Below are 21,671 nucleotides of genomic sequence, written 5' to 3'. Positions count from 1 at the left end.
TCTGTCTTAATTCCCACAAATTTCTAAGAAGAAAAACCCAATCCCCCTTCAGTCTCTTATGAGGTTGGAATATGCACCTGGACAGATAGAGAGCATGTGAGAGCTGCACTTGTATTGAAGGCACAGGTATATTTTTAAAAGCAACCTGTGTCATCAAAACTTTTCTTTATTTCAAGTAATTTGGTGATCTGTTGTTTTATATGTTGTCACACAGAGTTCATCCTGATTTTCAGCAAGGAGTGGCATCAAGCAGAGAGGAAAACTTTTCCAGAGTTTCTATGTGGCCACCCAGCCCTGGCTTTTTGCACTGGTCATTGGCCAATCTATCTGCATTTCGACAGGGCATCTTGACCTATTAAAAAATGCACTTCAGGCTGATGTGATTTGGTTCAGGAATATTTACAGAACTCACCCTTCATCTGTCAGCATGGTCTCAGGCAAAGTTTAGGGGTTTCACAAAAGAAGGGGAGGAAGCCTAAGGTATGGTATCTGTTACCATCTTATTGCAGGGGTTCCATACCTTCTTGGTGTTTCTTGTGGGCTTCTCCTCAGAGCACTAACTCCTCCTTCTTCACAAAGCAGCCAACTGACTCCAGTTCTGCTCTCACCCAGCCACCCCACTCTTTTATAGCACTCTTCTTCTCATTGCTTACAGCTGTGGCCTGGTAAAGTCAGGCCTGTTCCTGATGTTTGATAATTGGCCCAGCTGCAACTCCTTAGGGGTGAGATTACTTTCTACACTATCTTTATTTTCTTATATTCTATCCCCCTACAGTACCTGACCCAGGTATGCAAATAATTGCTGTCCTATGTAATCCAACATTTTGGACATTTTTCTGTAGTTGGGTTATTCTGGCTTGCATAATTATAAATACACAACGTATTTAGATGCCACAGAGTTAAAAAAAAAAAAGAAAATTAGATCTTGTTTTCTTTTCTATTGTTTTCCAGTGAGTTTGTTCCATTTTGCAGCATGAGAAAACCCCCAGCATTCCAGTTTAGCCCTTCACACTGCTATGGCTCATCAGATGTTCCCAGCACAGCAGGTGCTCTGTGGCTTTCTATCCCCACTAAAGGGACAGTCACTTTCAGTGTGGGTGGCCATAGGCTGCAGAGCCCCTGTTTGCATGTAATTCATCTGTACAATACCTGGCACCAGTTTCAATGACAAATTTTCACCTGAGACATGTCTATCAAATGTTCTCAAATGGAGAAAAATATCTCATGGGAAAAAAAAAAAAAGTAGTTCTTAGAAAGCTGTTATAAAAACACACATGTAAGGACTGTAGACAACTTGTGCAAGATCTTTCATTTCACTTATCAAATGCTTTACCTCTGCTTGAGAAGACCCACAACACAGCTCAGTCTGGCAAATGCTAACTTTAGCCTTTTCTTACACAGAAGCATTTTGTCATACAGTTATTGTTTATAAATATTCTCTTCTTCTTTCTTTCAAACTCCTCATTTCCAATGAAAGTTTTTCTCAAACAAATGTAAGCCACATCTGAGAGGTTGTTTTGTTTTGCCACACATAAGACCTTGAATTAATTGCTTCATGCTTCGTATGGGTAAAAGTAAACCACTGAAACCTGGCAACAATATTTGAGTCACTAATTCTCTTTTTCAAGCTATGTATTAATGCCAAGTAGCCCCCAAATTAGCACAGATTAAAAAGAAATCATAAACCATACTAACATTTAGTGAAGCACACTGACATTTCACTTGCATAATGGGAAAAAAACCACAGCAGCTCTAGCTGAACTGTGCTGAAGCTGAGTGTGAATAAACAATGTTCATCAATGGAAACATCCAAGGAACATAGACCACAATGTTTCAAAGAGTTTGAGAGATTAAAGTTACTAGCAAGGTGTGGCTCTGATCCCATAAAACACACTAGCTACATCACACACATGGAATTTTATGGTGAGCTGAAAGGGAAAATGAGTAAAGAAATTTTGCAGGGTTAAGCTTCTATTGTGATGAAGAGAAAGGGTTGTAGCATCTTCATAAAAGAAACGCCCAAGTAAAGGAGGGAAGACATCTGTAGAATTTTTTCAAAATTTAGATGTTTGTCTTGAGTAAAACAGAAGTTTTACAGAGAGTACAATTAGTTTTTCTCAATTTTCCAAGGCCTTTCAGTGCAATCACCCAGCTACATTTGAAGCCAGTTCTAAGAGCATAAGCAAACCCTGTCCCCTAAATAAGATTGTCACCTAAGCCCTGATTATTTCTGGCTTATTGAGAATTCAATGGGCATGGCCAGAATCCATACTTTAGATTTGATTATTTTTAGTCCTTGTGGCACCATTTCCCCCTCTCCTGTTACCCAGGAGACAGCTATCCATTGTTTTCTTTTGAAGAAAACCCAAAGCTATGCGAAGCTATACAAAGCTATGCCTCCTGGTGCTATGTATTCCACACCTGATAACACCATTTTTGGCTTATTCTTCAAACATGCCATTCCTGTACAAAGTAGATTTGCCTCCCTCCATAACCCCAAATATTTCCTGCCTTCTTTCCCCAGATTTTGAGGCTAGGAACATACATAATCCCAGTTATCCTCTGATATCCTACAGATCTCCCATTGCCTTAGAGACTCAGTGAGCAGCAGCATCAACAGTAGACATTGCTCTGTTCTAGCAGCCTGTCCTGATTTCATGCACCTTCCTAATGGTGCTTTTCCTTCTGCCATCCAGGAAATTATCTTAGCTAAAAACCACTGCTGTATTTAATCTCATTTCTTTAAGGATTAAACAGGGTACAAAAATCCAACAGAAGATGCACTGAGCCTTCTCTGGTAACCATGCTGCCATTTCCTGATCTTCCACTCTTACCTGCTGTGATTGTGGCCAGTTGTGTAGCTAGATAGGAATATTATCTTTATAGAAGTATCCAGATCATCTTCTAGAGTCATTTAGGTTGGAAAAGACATTTAAGATTGAATTCAACCACGCATCTGATGCTGCCAAGTCCACCAGAAGTGATGGGATGAGCGAATATGCTTTTCCAGGTGCTCTCTAGAGTGCAGATGGTGGTGATGATAGTGAAGATAAGGATTACAATTTTTGCTGTGCTTCTTTTCTAGTAAAACAGACATTTCCTCGTGGACCTCCCCAAACTCCCTGCTGTACTGTTCCCACCTGCTGTGCCACTAGAACTGACTGAAGTGTGGTTGGACAGTAATTGGAATTGTTCAAAGTGACTGTTAAGCTTCCTGTGTGATCTTCCACCATCCCAGAAAGTGATCCCCTCCCCTGAAGGCCTTACAGACAAGGAGTGCAAAGCACCCAACTCTCAGGTTTCCCACTGCCCTTCCTGCCTCAGAGTGTAGGCTGGTTCAGGCTGATGATTCACAGATCCATCTATTTTCAGCATGGCTTCTTGGCCTTTTAGGTCATGGCACTACTTTTGCTTGCAGGGACCTTGCTTGTGTGAAGATACCTGCCTGATGTCTGCTCCCAGCAGTCTTTCAGCAGCTGCCTCACATGCCCTGCTTTGCTCCAGAGCAGGCTTATCTCTGCACTCAGCAACACACTGCACTCATCTGAGACAGACATTATCTTCTCATTTGAGCGCAGCCCATTCACATTACGGAATGAATGCTCTCTACAGCACATATCCTGGTGGGAGGTCTCCTATCTGCTCTCTGAGCTTGTTTGCTCATTTTGATGAGCTACTAATTCTGTTTGATCTGGGGAACAGGCACAGCAACAAGATACACACAGTGCCCCCAGCACCAAGTCAAGACAGAGGACACCCAACAGAAGCTTTGGAAGGAAGGGAAAGATTTTGGCTGACTTCCACTGTCCAGTCCCATGACAAGAACTCCTCCACACAGTGATCTGACTTCAGGCACACAGAGCCTTTTGAAGAGGCTTTGTTCAAGTGTAAAATGCTCAGAACATCTTGGTAGAGATCAGTAGATAGTTACCTTAGTTATGAATGACTCCAAACCAATTCTCTGAACACCACTGAGTCTTAAAGGCAAATAGTACAGAAAATCAGCTGAGAAGAGGCTATTTAGAGAGATCTATGTGTTTCTCAACACTAGGACCACCACAGCTGTCAGGCAAAAATGATGTGAGTAAAAACCCAGTAATCCTGAAATACGCAGTGTCCAGGCAGACAGTAGGCAGCTGGATGAGTATGGAATACTCCTGAGCCACACCTGCCCTGGGAATGGACCAGCAGGTTTGCCTGGTTAATGAAGACCTATACAAAGCAACCTATACAAAGACCTATACAAAACCCTTATACACAACCTGCTGGGCTCTGTCAATAACGCATATTTTGAAGATATGTTGTTTGTATAACATTATGATATTATTCAATCACACTATGAGCAATGCTATCAGCATCACTTAATAAACTACTTCATATATTGCAAGTTGATAATTAAAAACTATTAACTTTTTTTGATGCTCAGTCCTACAAGAGAAATCTGACCTTGATCTTCTGTTTACAGTACAAACCCATTACATTAAATTTGCAAAAAAAGAACAGTACAGATCCCATGGAAGTTATTGGCCTGAACTAGCCAAGCATGAAGTCTTCTAGCGGAATCCTGAAAGGAGGATTATGGTACTAGCACACACCTATTAGAAGGATAATTATGCTGAAGAAATTAAACAACCTACACATGATGCCTCAAGCTGTTGTAGTTTTCTTGCAGTGTGCTTTAGAAGGCCATTGGCTGCATCCACTTTTTTTCCAGATGCAGGGAAATACCTTCCTTTGAGACTGTGCCAATCTAAACTACAGAAGTAATCATAGACTATAATGGCTTAAAGTTTAGACCAACTTCAAGATGAGAGCATTGAGCTCATGTTCAGGCTGGAACTGTGACCCTGGTTGTTCCAAGTCCAAGGACAGCCTTCAACCAGACTCTGTTCTTATATAACATTGTAAAACATTTCTAGGAGTCTCCCTCTTAATCTTTTAGCAAGAAATGCTTCTTATCCCAGACTTAATGGGGTATGACTAGGCAGCACAGGAGAGCTGCACCAACTGACAGTGCTTAACAAGGGCAGAGCTCTAGCTTTTCATCAAGAAAAAGCTTTTAGATAACAAGTCCCCTTCTGCTGCAGCTGGCAAGCTGAGCTTGAAATGTACCTCCCCAGCTCTCCTTCTGCAGCACTCTGCATGTAACATTACAGAAAAAATAAAAATTAGAGCAACTTCAAAGTGTTGTTTTTTTTTTTTTTTTTTTTTTTTTTTTTTTTTTTTTAATTAAGACACCAACTGTAGCTGTTTTAATCATCAGGAACCAATACCAACAAAGGCTTTATTCTTGCTGGAGATATGCAATAAGGAAACATAGCACTAAGATTTTCAAGGTGTCCCTTTTCCTATAAAGATTAGATTAAAAATGTCAGTTTAAACCAAACAAAACCCCCCCTTCCTCCCTCCCAACCTCCACACCACAAAACCCAAACCTTCTGAGACAGAAACAAAAGCCAGAAGTCCCTGGAGCCTGTCTGTTTTTTCTGGAGGTGGGTCAGCTGGACACTGCCTTAGTTCTGTTTCCAGTTAACTGATATTTTTAGGCTATTCCCACGTTGTGCGTACTATTTGCTGAAAAGAACGCAAAGCTGCAGTAATATCTTATTATCTAAATGCCCTAAAGCCCCTCAAACCCTGAGAGAAAACATGAATAGATTGAGTTCTCTTCTATACCGTCATTTTGACAAACTAACATTTATGGTTTATACATAATTACATTATTAATACATAGCAAAAAAAAAACCTTAATTCTTTACATGTTCTCCTTATATCTAATAGTTTTGCACTTGACTCAAGGACCAGTCCTTAAGTAACACCTCATTGCTCATAGGAATACGACTTCAAAACCCAGAGAGAGCAAGGCCCCAAACCCATCATTACAGCCAAGTGCAGTTTGTAATACTGTGGGTAATTCTACTACACCACTGGTGAGGTTTGGCACAACTGAGCCTTCCAAGACAAAGGCAGACAATGAATCAAAGTAGATACTCTGTAACAAGCTTAAAATTTTAACAGGAAAAAGCAAATCATTGGCCTTGAAGTGCAGCTCCTGCAGTCCCACAGCACACAGCCCATACTCAGCCTCAGCACACTGCACAATTTTCTCAGCTGTTGCTCAAAAAGCAGAGCAGTGCAAACACACTTACCTGGCTGTCCGTGGGCTACAGAGGTCCTGGCACAGGCTGCATCCCCTTTATACTGCAGGCCTTCCTCTGCTCCCTCTTCCCAATGTTCAAGTAAAGGAGAACTGTTTATGCTACTGCACTGATAAAAATCACCTCAGAGGGGCCCAGAGCTGCCCTCATGGCTCATAAATTATATAGTTTTACTCTGCTTGGCACAGGCTTGAACCCTGTTATAATTTAGGTTAAAAGACAACACAAAGTTTCTGCCTTTTCAGAGCCCTTCGGCAGTTTTGCTGCAAACCGCAGGGTCTGGTCAGGCCTCTACAGGTGTTCTTAATTAGGAGAGAATCCATGTAAGGTACAAGCCTTAAAGATATATGGCTCTTAAGCACAAGCCTTCAAAACTCAGTCATATCACACCATCATCTTCACTGAGTTATGCTTACAAAGAGCACAGATAAAATAGTGTTTAATCAGAACTGCTGCTTCCCTTTGCAAGCAAAAGATAATGAAATAGCTATCCTGCAGTATGAAAGCATTGAGTTATCTCATCCTAATGTGAGTGCATGGTTGAATCACTTTCCTGTCTTTGACTTGCTTTAACACTTGGATTTAAAAAAAGTACTTCTGTCCTTAGAGGTAAGAGTTGTGTATAAAAAAACAGCATGGAGACTTCTTGCAGAATGTGATTATTTTTGGGAGCAAATCACCTGGTCTCTTATTCACATTTTCAGGAGAAGACTGAATGACTTTAAAAAGCAAAGACTTCAGAGAGACAGCATGAAACCATGCATGGAAATAAATAGACAGCTGTGGCCTGGATGGTCATTAATGATGCACAGCCTGTGAGGATGTATGGGAGTAACATTCTTCATTTTGAAAGAGTCAGAGGAAAAAAGCCACTAGCAATTATGCCACACAGTGCCATGAAATATATTAGACCCTTTCTTAATGATGGATAAAATGAGACAGGCTTAGAAAAGCGTGGACACTGTCATACCCCAAAGGATTCTCCTAAACAAGAGCCCTGGGTTTCCAAGCACCAAATTTCCAGAGCAATCTGTCAAGGAATTTATCATATAAAACAGCTAGAAGGTCTGGGATCATAGACATTTGTCCTTTCAAAGGTCATAAAGTATTGTCAGTGGAGCATTTTCCTGCTCCCTAAATTATGAACAACAGACCTGTTCTGTGGCTGAGTTGGTTGGACCTTGATTTTTGTTTGTTGAGAGCGTGAGGATCGTTTATGGCCCGTGGAAATTCCCTACCAGGTTCTCTGCAGTGGGTCTGTGCCCCTGGGGTTCCTGCTGCAAACCACTCTGAAGATGTTGCAATGTTTCAGGACTCTTCAGATCACCAACTCCAGAAGAATTTCAGGAAGATGTCAGGATTGAGGGAGCCAGGTTGGGATTCCACCTGTGCAAAAGCAACATAAGCCAGTTATAAAAGGCTCTAGGCTTGTGCTACCATATTTTGAGTGCTGTAGTACCTAGGACATCTCTGAAACTTCAGGGATAACATAAGGCCTCTGTCTTTTCTAAGTATTGGACTGTGCCATCTAAATAAAATTTTGAGAGTCACGAAGAGAGAAGGAATGTTCATGCTCCTTTTGAACCTAATTTAGCTGTTATTCTGAACCATGTCCTGTAACTGTCCCCACTCTCTGTTAATGTTTATAGAAAGCCTAGGAACATTAGCTTTTGCCTTTGGGCTTCTCATCAAGATGTCTAAAGCATGTAAATAATTTTATAGAATCAACGACTGAGCTGCGAGGAAATTTGGACCACCTGATAAGGTCCCAAAAGAAAGTTATGCAATTTCTGTAGTGGATTCAGCAGACCTAAACATGAAATACATTCATAGGCAAATCTTCCCAGAGAGAATCTCTAGGTTAGATTTTGATTGTATTTATCTTAGCTAATTTACAGATGCCTTTAAGAAGGGTGCTTTTAATGTCTCTGTACTCCCACACACCCATGGCTATTTTCAGAACTACCCAGGATGAATTTGCATTGATTACAGTGCCCAAACAAGAGCCTGCCTTGATACTAATGCAGAGCAGCTGGGTTTCAGGACCTGGACTACACATTGCTACAGCAGCAGCCTGAACTGCACCTGCCCTGCGGCAAATGCAGGAAGGGATGTTTAGATTTCCTGATTCTGGCCAGTGGATATTGTAAACCAGAATTTATGGGATGTACAGTGAGCAGCATGGCCCTCAAACTGGGCTGGAACAGGCAGGTTTCAGCAGCAGACACTCAGACTTGCCTACAGGATGCATTTGGCCATGACTGTACAGCCACAACGTGGGTTCAGGGAAGGTGAGAAAGAATCAGTGCACATCCCTGTCAGTGTCCCATAATAGCAATACTGTAACATGATAATAGTTTTATTCAGTAGCTGTTGTTTCTGAAGGCTTCTAAATGCTTGCTGAACCTTCTTCCCCATCTTTTATTCCAGAAACCCTCAGCGTTCCCAGCCTCCAGTTTAACAGAACCTGACTATCTCCACAGAATTCAGAAGTCCCCTGGATGGACTTGGTGGCTTAGTGTTGGTCAGTGTCACCAACTGAGTTAGGAACCTTCATTTGCTGCGGGAGTTGCTTACCAGTGCCTCTCCTGGAAGTGTATTTTAATTCTGGATGTCTAGAAAGTCCTCAGTATCACCTCAGAAATGTGCCAAATCGACATTAATTTTCAAAAAGTTCAAATATGAGAAGCAAATATGTCAAATAAGTTTCTTGGCTGACAGAAGCTGATGTTATCATTTAAAAAAGATCTGGCAAAGCCGCAGTGTTAATGATATGAAAAGTAAATAAGCACAGGAGATAATGCAAAGATGCTGAGTTGGGCAGGAAATTATTTCTAATATGAAGCAAGTCTCTCTTTTATAATACTCACTCCACCAAAATGGATGCATTTAAATTGCTGTTATGTGCCCTTATTCATTGCTGTTTACAGAATATTTAAATTCAGAGTTCATTTAATTCTGGCTGGGTCAGTAATTGTGGTAATGAGCAAGGTCGACCATTTGCTTTAAGAGGAATAAATGCTCATTTACAAAATAAAATTACTTTCTTTTTGTGATTTCATACAGGCATAAAAAAAATTATGACCCTGTGCAGGCTCAAGTGAAAAGTTAGATTCCATGAAAGCTTAATTTAAAGTCATGACAGTTCCTTGTGCACTACAAAATCTGTCACTGCTACGAAACAAGACCCTATTTAATACCCACACACGTCAATTCTCAGCAATAAATGTTTCAGATTAAAAAATTAATTATAATTTGATTAAGTGGTAAAATGTGGTGGTATAAATAATACCAGATAATCTGATAATTTCCTTTTCCCACTGATAAATTCTTGATAAAATTACTTGAGTACCAATGGTCTACAAATGGTTTTGATTGGGGCCTCCATAGTTTCAGTCAGTGGTTCTTCCACTTTGAATTGCAGTACAATGAATAAATATGATTTAAAACTTGTAGTGAGAATATCATATTTATGAACAATTGCTTAATTCACAAAATAGATTATGGAGCTGGCTAGGTGTGTCATAGTTCAGTTTTTTAAAGTTGTTAACTTGCTTGTCTTGCCTTTACAACCAGCAAAATGGCTGCCTGATTTATTTTTTTAAATAAATATCTTCAGCATATTTTGTAATATAACCCAAAGTTAAAGAAGTCTTCTTTAAATCTGCTAGTTTATAATATCATGCAATCCAATTATATCCATTTTCAAAGGGTTCAATTCAAAGCTTTAAAACTAATACCAATCAGTTTCTTCATTATTTCTTAATAAATCACAGCATGATCAGTGGGTTCTGTGAGACACTTCTGTGTCTTCTGCCTCCTCTGTAGAGAATGCATTGGAAACCAGGTCGATGTCTAATTTGGGGCACGGCATGACAAGTTAATGCGGACAAGAAAACTACAGAAATGAAACTCAACTGGTGTATGAAAAAGCTGGGAGTGGATTTAGGGTGTAGTTTTGTAACAGAACTCCCATTTTGGGGCAGTGGTGCCAGTGTGCTCACTGACTGACTTGAACAGAGAATCTGACAGCTCTGCCTGGCCATGGGGAATGAGAGAAAGGCCTGCCAAAGCCGTTCTTCAGATCTCTCACTGAAGAAGGGGGATGTTTATTTCAGTGGGAGTATGCTATATTTAGAATTTATAAAGTAATAATTTAAAAGTAATAAAGTTATTTCAGTTTTGTAAAAGAGAAGAAAAACATTAAAATTAGGGCTTTGTCCAGTAAGGCAGGAGATCTCTTTTCTGGTTTTAGCAGTGAGACATACTTTAAAGGTGCCCAAGTAAACCAGCAAATTGTTTATTGCCTGTGCCAATTTCTCAGCTATAAAATAAGTTTAGTAGTGCGGGAGAGCAGCAAAATGCCACATGATAGGTATCTATTTCATGGTGATGGTGAAAAGAAACAGGAAACAAAATGAACTGTGATATGCAAGTAAAGAATGGAAGAATGTCACTGGGGACACTACAGTGGAAAAGGACAAGCAATTGCAGCAAAGAATATGAAGGAAGAGAAATATGAAGTAAAAAGGAACAAAAAGCAGGTGGGAAACAGCCTGATACTGTGATACAGATACTCATTTACAGTAAAGGTAAGTATGAGGTCTTATTAAATACATAACTATAATGCAAAATAATACTCTTGCAAAACTTGTTTTGTCCGGATGCCTGTGCTCCCGAGTCCCCTAAAATGTAGTTGAGGTATATCTCCATTTGAAGGCCAGAAGGGCTCTCCTAGTCTGATTTCTCTTCCATATACAGTGAGCATCCAGCATTCACTGTGTGGAGCACAGTAATTGTGCAGAACTAAATACCTGACATTTTTTAAGAATCTACATTTCGCCTATATTCTCTGAACCTTCTTGGAATATCCAAAGCTTCAATTTATTGAAGGCACTAAGTATAGTTTCTTCTTTCATGTGGGCAGAGATCAGTCAATGTGTCCTTAGAAGAGTTGCCAAAAACTAAACTGGCTTTGCTATAGTTTTCAGTTTAGGCTCAAAACTTTTGTAGCTGTTATTTTCTTCATTTAACACAAGCTTTCAGTGATAACCTGTGAATCCAATTACAACGTCTTACTCAGAGGTTTCTGGTTTTCTTAATTTCTTTATAAACAACAAAAATGTTCCCTTAAAAATGCAAAATACCTTTTAATTTATGAATTCATTTGAAGAGATGCCATCATTCCATTTACTACCCTTGTATTAAATTAGTACTTTTCAATTCATAGACTTCACCAATGAGCCTCAAGGACTTTGTTCCTTCCCTGCACATAATAGGACTTCCTACCTTCCTTTCTATTCTAAATAGAAAAGTGAAATCATTGCCAGTGTTTAGGCTCTAGGCAGTTTTTGGCCTCGGTTTTATTCTCACAGTTTTTTCTCCCCCCAGTGCAGAGGCAGTGATTTTGCCTGTGGTGATGTGACGTGCTGGTGCCTGTGTGTGCAGGAACCTCTCCTTGCCAGGGAGGCTCTGCCCAGGCACCACGCACAGGAGTGTTGATCTCGCTGGGAGCTGAGGCTGAGCCCAGTACCACAGGGCAGTGCTCTTCCTCCTGCACAACCACCTGGAACACAGGCATTCCCACCATCCATGGGTTTTAACCCCAGGCTTCCTAAAGCTGGAAGAAGGGAATTCACAAGTGGGTGACAGTATTGTGTCCTCAGTTTAATTTTGGGCATAGAACCAAGTTCTGAGGTTTGAAAACGAACCTTCTTCCCTCAAGTTTGCTTCCTGTTGATCTTGCTCCCTGTGCTACTTCAGCTGCTGAAGCCAGCATAGTTTACTTCCTATAGTCTTCTTGGAATTATGATATTGCCCCCCAAAAAATAATTTATATTGCTTAAAAATTACAGAAGCCAATGGATTGCTTATCCATTTGACATGTTTGCATTTACACCAGTCTCTGATAGTCTGACTTACAAGATGATAGTTACTTTGGAGTTAAGAGTAGTTTACTTATTGAATCCAGTTTGGTGGATTCTAATAAAGGCAAAAATACTCATCTGCATTTAGAAATACAAGTATATAACTCTTCTGCTTATGTTCCAGTGAGGATGGCAAAGAACACTCAGGACTGAAAGGGTCAAATAGAAGGCTACAAATCCCAAGAACTTACTAGATTTTTATTTATAAAATCTTACAAGCTATGAGAGGATCTAAATGCTCCACTGTCTTCCAGGGGCATGCCATTGAGTGTTTAGCAGATATTCCATTCAGAGAGCACTTTCTTGTGTAAAAGGGTTTCTTTTGTTTGTGAGATTTTTCAGCTATTAGGTGAATCTTTATTATAGTCCCTTCTCCAGTGCCTGAAACTGTTGTTGGAACTTGCATTCGTTCTCATATTCAAAATGATGTAATGAGAAATCAGCTAATGTGCTTAGTTTTTTAAGGAACTAACCATGGGAAGTCTTGGAACACAAATTTTGGTAATTACCATGTTTGCTGACAGAAGCTGTTTGTGTGTTGATGGCAAGCTGCTTCTGTACTGTATTTTACGTGCAGATGAAACTGCATGTTTCAAAAAACAACCTTCAGAGCTGAAACATGCCTGATATGGAGCACCTTTCCTATCTCCTGGTAAAGTGCCTGAAGGGCAGGACTGAACAGAAATTGCTTGGGTATGGATTCCGACCTTGAAGGGTAAATCTCATGTAGAAGGGTAATTTATACCCTCTTTTAGGAGACTGTGTTGTGAGTTGTTTCTATTGCAGGGTAATGTGATGGAGCACAATGATGCTGCTGAAGCTGAGATATCCCTTAGGTGTCTATTGAATCCATTAGGCTCTGAAAATGCAGCTCACTGATTATTGACTTACTCTGCAACAGTTTAGTGTGTGTGTGGAGCTTTTGCTATCAAAAAGCTCTGGTGATTCCACATTAGAAAGTAATTTTCCATATGGCTTACTGGGAATTTAGGCACATAAACAGTGATAATTAATGTAGTTTATTGAACAGCTTTCAGATTAGGGACATAATTTTCAGAGCTTTGTCAGTTTCTGTCTGAACATGGTGTTTATGTGCCTGGGAATTTGACTTTTCCTCTTGTATTTTATTTTCCTTTGTTCTCCATTTGGATGATAAAAGGTAAATGCAAAGGTAGGATTGTGCTGATGCAGTGGAAACATACTTCATTGCAGTTTATAGACAGAACCTCTGCAAGAAATTACGTTTATGTGATCATCTCATCTTGCCGCAGATGTTTTAGATTAAGCTGCTTCCTACACAGTCTGCACAAAGTACATGAGCAGATACTGTAATATGTTGCCTAGAAAATTGGTATGGAGTAGGAGCTGATGTGAAATTACAATAAGCAGTTTAAGTGCAGACGTGGCCATATCCAGTTGTTTGCACTTAATGTTTATGAGCAGAAGAGGAGCTGGAAACAATGAGGACCTGCTCCATAACCAGGTCTGCTGGGTGTCCTAAGTGGATATAAATATAAATAGCAACATATGGGGTAGGGATTCATTTGTACTCTAAACAGTTCTGCAACATCTTGCTTTTGATAGAAGGAAAACAACCAAGCACAGAAGCCCATGACACTGTGCAAATCTGTCACAGGCAAGGAAAACACAGCCCCAGCCTCATCTGTTCTGAGCCTCCTCTGAAGGGAGAGGGGGAGGGCGTGCTTGGGAATTGCAGCCGTGCACATCCTGTCCAACATCCTGAGAGAAGCACAGGCCAGCAGGGCTGCAGCATCAGGCAGCTCTGACTCTGTGTTCCAGCAGAGCCACCTCTCTGTCAGGACACAGTCCCACGGTGCACGGGTGTTTTCTCCCTTGCAAATTTCCTCTCTCCTTTTCTCCCCTGCTTTTCTTTAGTTTTGGTGTTTGTTTTCTTTTGTTTTTCATGCTTTTAGGTAAAATTCAGCACTTAATCTTTTTTAGTAATTGGGGATGATTCTCTGGTTAATGAAGGTCATGGCTAAGGTTCCAGGATTAGGTATTGTTAAAAGCTGCTCTGCCAAGTTCCTCATACATAATTCCCAGCAGAATTCTCTTCTAGTGTTTGTCATGCTAACATAATTTCGATTCAGAATTAAAGACAAATGCTATTAGGACTCAATGAAGCAAATGCAGGAAAGGATCATTTAACATAACACTGAAAAACTGGCAGTAGATTAGAGGAAATTTCTTGTCTATGCAAGTGTTGTAAGTTTCTGCATTTATGACATTTGCTTTTAAATCTGAAGGTTTGATGCATTCATTTTATGCATCATTAAGAAAATGATGCATTCATTTTCTTATTTTGTTTTTTTTTTTTCAGATTTTTCTTATTTCGTTTTTTTTTTTTTAACTTAGTGTAAGGTTCCTCAAAAAAAAAAAATGCTCTTTCATGCATAAATTTTGCAGTCTGATTATGAACTAACAATATTTTTATATATAATTCATAATAACAGAGAGAGAATTTTGAAGAGATTTGAACACCTAAGAAATACTATACCACTATAATTTCATAATACCTTGGTAATTTGTAAAGCTTGTTGTGGGCTCAAGCTAATAATTGTGTCTTCACCTAAGATTCATAATATAGGCAGAGAGTCTGGTAACACAGAATCTGCATTTCAGCGACTAATACCATCCAAACTCTTCAGTGACTAGTCTCATCCAAAAAAGGTCTGTTCTTTGAAGTCAGCAGATACTGGGTCAGACTTTAAACGGAATTCATGCATAATTACATTATAAAAAGGTGAAGTTCCTTTTAATTTTCATATGAACACTTCAGTGACCAACATCATGGATTCCTTTTATACTTTTTGGTGGTTTTTGGCGTGGGGTGGGGCAGGGGGAGGAATAAAAGATAAAAGTATACCTAGTGGGGAAAAAGGATTTCCATAATATGAAACATTTCAAGGTTTCTATCTTCCTTTTAAATATGAACCAGAGTGAAAAAAAATTTAGATTTTCAGTATCTGAAATGCAATTTGGAAAATGCTCTCAAGCTTGAAATAGCTCATTTAAGAAACTTTAATGCCTTTTTTTTAATTTTGACTCTGCTTTAATATGAAGTATATTTCAACTTTTTATTTTACTCTATTAAATCCTAGGAATTGGTCTGTATCAAAAGAGATATAAGCACACTTTTGAAGAAGTGCTTAATCGTTTTTCATATGACAAATCTGGCTTTCTCAGTAGCAGCTGGTGCTATCACATTCTGGTTAAGCTGACACAGAGAAACATAAAGACACCTCTCATAAGAGCAAGAAGTTCTTCTGGTGCTCCTGAAATATCTCATCCTGGCTACAAGTTTTAGAGGAGCCCTACAACAACTGACACTGCTTCTTCACCTCATCAGACAGGACTCCTCATCTCCATGAAGCAGCCTGTAAAAGCCTGTGAGTATTATGGGTCAGGATGCAGATGCTGCTCTTTCGTGGAAAGATTTATGCTGGCAGAACTCACTTGGATACCTTTGAAGAAAAGCAGCTGGAAAAACAAGGTGTCTAGGTGAATTCTTGAATTTCTTCCAGAGACAAAGTGACCCAGACTGATAATCCATGCATTCCTACAGTGGCAGGAAAATGCATAGCTATGTCCCAGCAGTAATTCCCTCTCCCAGCTTTACATAGTTTTTCTTTCTATTCAGACTCATAGGTGATACTGTTAAACAGGCACAAGACTTTGATCTTTCCCGGAGTCTAAAGGTTTCAAACTGTAAATCCTAAGAATGCTGCAAAAGTCATTAAATGCGATACTGAAGAGGTTCTTCAAATAAAAAGATTTTGAGGTTCTACTGTAATGAATTCTCAAGCTGTTATCACTTGCACATAATCCTTTTTAATTGTGTTTCCAATTGCTTGTGAAAATTCAAATTCAGAACAGGTATTTTTGGTCTCACCCAGCTTTAACCGTTCCCTTAGTAATATCTATGCAAAGTATTAATTACTAAATTGAACTTGCAAGCATTTAAAAAATGGTTTCCTTTTCTCTTTGAAAGCATTTCATTCAGAGCACAATTTCATTCATCAAAAGCATTGAAGCATCTCAGGATACCTGCATATTTATTTTTCCCTTGGCTCCCAGCTGAGCCACTGAATCTTATGCTTTCTTTTCAGACTTTTTGCTGCTCTGTGGAGCAGTCAGGCTGAGAATCCTATGCAGTCCTCTGGGGTTAAGGAAGATGGTGTGAAAAAGAAGCCACAGAGGGAACACCTGTGCAACTAGCAGGAGGAAATATAGTTTTGGGAACAGAAGAATTAATTGCTGGATGTTGTGGCTGTGTGGAAAATTAGGTCACCCTAATTTTTCATACTATTTTAAGAGCAGGTAACTAATCACAAAGTAGTAGTGTAATAAGGTCAGAGAGTTTTTATGGGGCTGTTAGACAAGTCACAGACACAGACACAAGTGGGAGAGCTCCCAGGATGTGTGAGATCAGCAAAGGAGCAGCTCAGCAAAGGTTTTGCTCAGTATCCTACCATATCAACAGTTCGTGCATTTTCTGATTAATCATAAAATCTCATCCAGCTGACTTCCAAAGCCAACTGGGTCAGGTAGCCCTCTGTTCCTTAGACACAGAGCCCCTCCCTGTCCTTCTCCAACAGAAATTCTCCAGGAAATGTCTGATGTAAACCATGCCAAGATGCCACCAGGCTGAATTTCTTGCTACAGTTTTAGTATTTCTCTGGATTTGACTTGTTCCTTACAATGACAATTATTTTGGTTATACAAAACATCTGCCCTACCTTTTCTCCTTGACATGTTGAAGTTTGAACACTGCTGTATTTTACTGGATTATTTTCTCCTTTTTTTTTTTCTTTTCTTCTTTTTAAATTCTGTTTTGACAGCCAATCAATTTTTTACCTCCCTTTGAAGAAGTTACTCAAAAGGGTAGGAACACATGAGCTAACTTCAGGGATGGTAAAGGAGAGGTATTTTTAGAGTAAGGGGAACACAAAGAAGAACTGGTTTATTTATTGTAAAAAGCTGTGGAGGTCCTTAGCTTTGAGGCAGGCTGATGGCATGTCTGCCACACTCATCACAGACACTTCAAAGTGCAGAGACAGTCTACAGCACTTCAAGGAATTTCCCACTCTGCAAATAATGCTGCAGAAGAAACACTCAAGTACAAGGCAGCACAGCATTGCAGAAAATCCAGGTGGGATGTTTAACAAACCTAGTTTTATGAAGTAGGGGAATTCCATCAGGAGTGTGGACTATTTGCTTTAACACAATCATTCATTGGGATAAGAGAAGTAGAACTTGCTCTGTAGGTTCGTAATTGCTGAAATTAAGCGTGGCTCATCACTCTCTGCAGTACTATACCAATTTACTGTGCTCTTTTATCTCAATTACTTTCTGTGTGTGTTTTATATTTCTCTATTAAACTTCAGTAATTGTAACACTGTGGTAATAACATTGACATACTCAGTATTATATGATGGGCTATTTTACATTACTCTGACTGCCTTATTTACATTATAATTATTAGTGTCTATATAAATGTGATTCATTGAACTAATAAAGTTTTCAGACAACTGCCATAGCTCATTGATTTTTTCTGTGCAGAAATGTACCTTGCACTCTTAGTCGGATTTCCCTTCTCTTTCAAGGCTAGCATTGGACAATAAAGACCTTCCACTTTAGCCCCATAGAAATTATATGTAATACCTCATTTTTTCTTGATTTCGTTAGACTGACAAAGCAAATGGGAAGTACCAAAGTCATATTTTCCCAACTGATCTGTTCTTTTGTTCAGAAGTACTGCCAAAAGCACCCTTCTCACTCATCCTGATCATCACCAAATGATGATTTTTTGAGACTAAGCAGTTAGCACTCTGAAATCTTAGTGTGGTTCATTAGCCATGCAATTCTCCCCCAGAGGAATTTGGGCAATGCCTTTTGAAATGGCACAGTTGCTTCAGCCTTTCTCTGTCTGCGGAGCTGAATGAGTTCATGCCTCATGTGCTGTGTACCTTGTGTGTCCTGCAGGGACCAAGTCTGCAGCCAGTCCTACCACAATTTAAAAGTCAGTTAAAAATGTGGTAAATGAAGGTAAACATAATCCAGATTATAACCTCATGCTTTTCAGGTCTTCATTTACTGGAGTTTTAGCAAATCCTTCCAACTCCATCTAGCACATCACCAGCTTATAACTTAAAAAACTACACATAGTACATTTTGTGATAATAAGAAGATTGAGATAAATAACAATTATCAAAGAGATAGGCAAATACGGACTATAAAAAGTTAAATCTATTTATGGCTCTCCTCCTGTGCCCTGGTCTAAAACAACTCAGTTGTCAGCCATTTCATAGGAGACTGAGGTTTCTCCCTGGTGGAATGCAGTTGTTCCCAGCTGCTTTTCTTTCCAAACAACTGTGATATGAGGGATTTCACTCCATCTCTCTTGTTTCTCTGACATTTGTTGACAGTAAACTGTACAGCACTGTGGGTTGGGATGATAATAATATGTTATATTGTGTGTTGGCCTTTTGTCCTTGGCATACATTGATTTTTTTCCCTGAGGTGACCTTCATATCCTGGTTGTGTTGAGCACAGAGGGTATTTATTTCAGACTCTTTCCCTGCATGCTTAGCTAAATCCTGCTGATGCTACCAGAAATTACAAAACCACTGAGTCAGGAGATCCCAAATTGCCATGTCTGTGGGTCAGAGATCCCAGTGCTGCGATTCCAAGCGGTGTTAGAATCCACTTTTAAAGCTTTTAGTTTTCCAGTGTCTGACTTACATTTCAGATATTTATACCAGCTGCTGGGAACACTCATAGCCTGTGACACCACCTGCTGGGTAACACCTCTGTGAAATTTCTCTCACTAATCACTGGTGTTTGTAAGGGATAAAGGACAATGTAATTTAAATGAGGAATAGAATTTAGAACCATCAAAGGTCTGTGTTAAGCTTTTGCTCTTTTGAGGGTTTAATACTTTGTCATTAGTGGCACATATTCCCTGCTCTGTTTATTGGTGTAATGCACATGCAATTACTCCCTATAGCTTCCTCTAACTAACCATGTGGGGGAAACCTGCAAAAAGGATCTTTACACAGACACTGATTGGTAAACTTTACTGTAGCAGAGATTATGCCCTGCTATAGTAATATCAAGATGCAAAGCCTTGTTATTAATGCAGGCAGTTCTGAATGGAGGAGCAAACAGTAAGAAAAATTACTTTCAAAGTAATTATTTTGCAGACTGGGGAATAACTGTGGTATACAAAGCTGATTTATCTCTGTTTCTTTTCTGTCCACAGCACATTAATGCAGTACTTTTAGTATCTTCTCAGTGGAAAGAAAAATGGACAAAATAAGAAATTACTCAGCAGCCATAGGGAACTGGTGTCTAGGTCTGGAACTCTAATTTTACTCTAGGATTAAATGATTTGCATTTTTACTGCAAAGTAGATTGTGGATAAAAGGTTAAAGTCTAAATCCAAAGTAATACAGACCCTCTTCTTCAGGCTTTGATCCAAGAATATGTGTTTGTGGCTGTGTAAGGACTGCATAGTCATTCCCAGACTACATTGGAAAGGAATGAGAAACAGCATAGCTCCTGAAATGTAAGCTTCTAGATAGGAAAATGACACAGGTCTTCAGTGAAATCAAAGAGGAGAAGCATGATTTGACCGTTTTTTTGTAGTGCCCTAAGGGGATATGAGGTATAACTGTATTGATATTATGAACAGAAGACTCTCTAAAGGCCTGGAGTGTTTGAAAGGCCAGTACCAGGGAGCTGGTAAAATCCACCACAGGATATTAACCAGATCTCCCATGCTCCTTGCTACCATCTGGCCAGAAAAGGAGCAAGATTCTAATGGAAATGCTATCTATTCCTGTGTCTGCTGGTCCTTGAAAAAGTAGCTGTCGATTACTCAGTAATTCAGCTCAAACTTCCTTCTATTTCTCCCAGGTGATTCAAACATGGTGGAATAAATCTGCCCCTCTTGCAGCCAAAGAGATTTGTTGTACACTATAAACTGTCGTGAAGCTCTCCAGAAGAGAATGAATAAAGCAAATCTGTAGAAAAGCTAGTGCTCCCCAAGGATTTATTCTCTCCACGTTTAAATATCCTCTTTTCATAGTGCTATCTAGTGCAATATGCAGCCCACCCATGAGTAAATATCAGGCTGTTGCACTAAGACCTGTCAGTTCTGGGGTCCCAAAAGCTGCTGCTCTCAAAGCTTCTCCATTACTGTCCATCCTGAGCTATAAATCAAGAAAGGTGCACATCCCACTTCTTCACAAGCTCAGATAAGGAAATCAATTTAACTTCATGAAAGACAAACCTACTGGTCTGGAAGATTAATGAATAATTCCAATCACTTTATAGCAAAAGAGTCTCAGTGATTGATCCCAAACCAGACAAAAGCCTTGTCCTGCATCACAAAGCTGGGAGTCTGTACAAAGGGAAAAGGATACATAATTTGTGGATGTGCTACACATCCAATATAAGTAGCAGTTTATGCAGGAAAGTCCCAGAAATAGAAACAACCAGTCTCTGGTGAACTGGAGGATAAAAGCTGGAATGCTTATCCAGTGAAAGGATCTTGCTTTGCTTCCTTGGTGTTTCACAAGCACTAAACCAAGCCCTAAACAAGCATTTACCACATTTGAGCAAGATACTTAAGTAGATTCTCTGATTATATCTGACAATTATTTTTATCTAGGTTATTTTTCTGTGAAGATAAACTGCAATTACCTGCAAAATTTAAAATACATTAACAATGTAGTTATATTGCAGATATTTTTGCAGTGTTGATATTGTCCTTCTGAACAAAGTGATCTTTCAGGACTCTTCATTTGAATGTCTATTTAAAATAAAATTATTAAAGAAATGGATGCAAAACAATAATTTAAATAAAAAAATTACAGCAATGCCATTTGGTTGTCACCTTCATGTTTAAAAATATGCATTAAAGCCAGAACATCAGAGTAATGCAATTAAGATATGGCTTGCAAATGGAGCACCTATAAGTCATATTTCAGAAAAAAAATCCTAAAGAAGAGCCTTTAATTTGCACTAGAAGCAAACCTTAGCTGTTGTTTTCCTGTGCTAATTTGGTTTGTTGGTATTTACTTAGGTCTGAAGTGTTCAGATCCAAATCCTAACTTCCCCACAATTGAGAGTATGCTTTGTTCTTCAGCTTTTCATGTATTTGCCACATCAGTCAGTTTTTCTTTGAAGTTTCCTCCTGCTAAATTCATCCTGTGAAGACAGTTTTGCCCTCTATCACCCTGTGAATCTCACAGGCAAAATTTTTGGCATCATCTTGAAATGCCAGCAAACATTTAAGGCGTGGAAGAAAATCTCATGTTAAAAAATGCTATGGTTTATTACAGATGTATCATACCTGTAAGACATAACTGGTAACAAACTTTTGTTTTTGTTCCTGTCAAAAACAGGTTGATTCTGTTAATTCGGTATATTACTTTATCATGGGTCCGTTGTCTCGTAAATGCTGAAAAAGCTGTGTAGACTATTTCCTGGAACCACATGGGTGCTATGATGTTTCCTCACTTTCCCTGTTTGTCTTTTCAGAGGGGAAGAACATTCT

This window comes from Ammospiza caudacuta, chromosome 8 (assembly GCF_027887145.1).
Source record: "Ammospiza caudacuta isolate bAmmCau1 chromosome 8, bAmmCau1.pri, whole genome shotgun sequence".
In the NCBI taxonomy this organism is placed as follows: domain Eukaryota; kingdom Metazoa; phylum Chordata; class Aves; order Passeriformes; family Passerellidae; genus Ammospiza; species Ammospiza caudacuta.
This window is presented reverse-complemented; position numbering follows the sequence as displayed.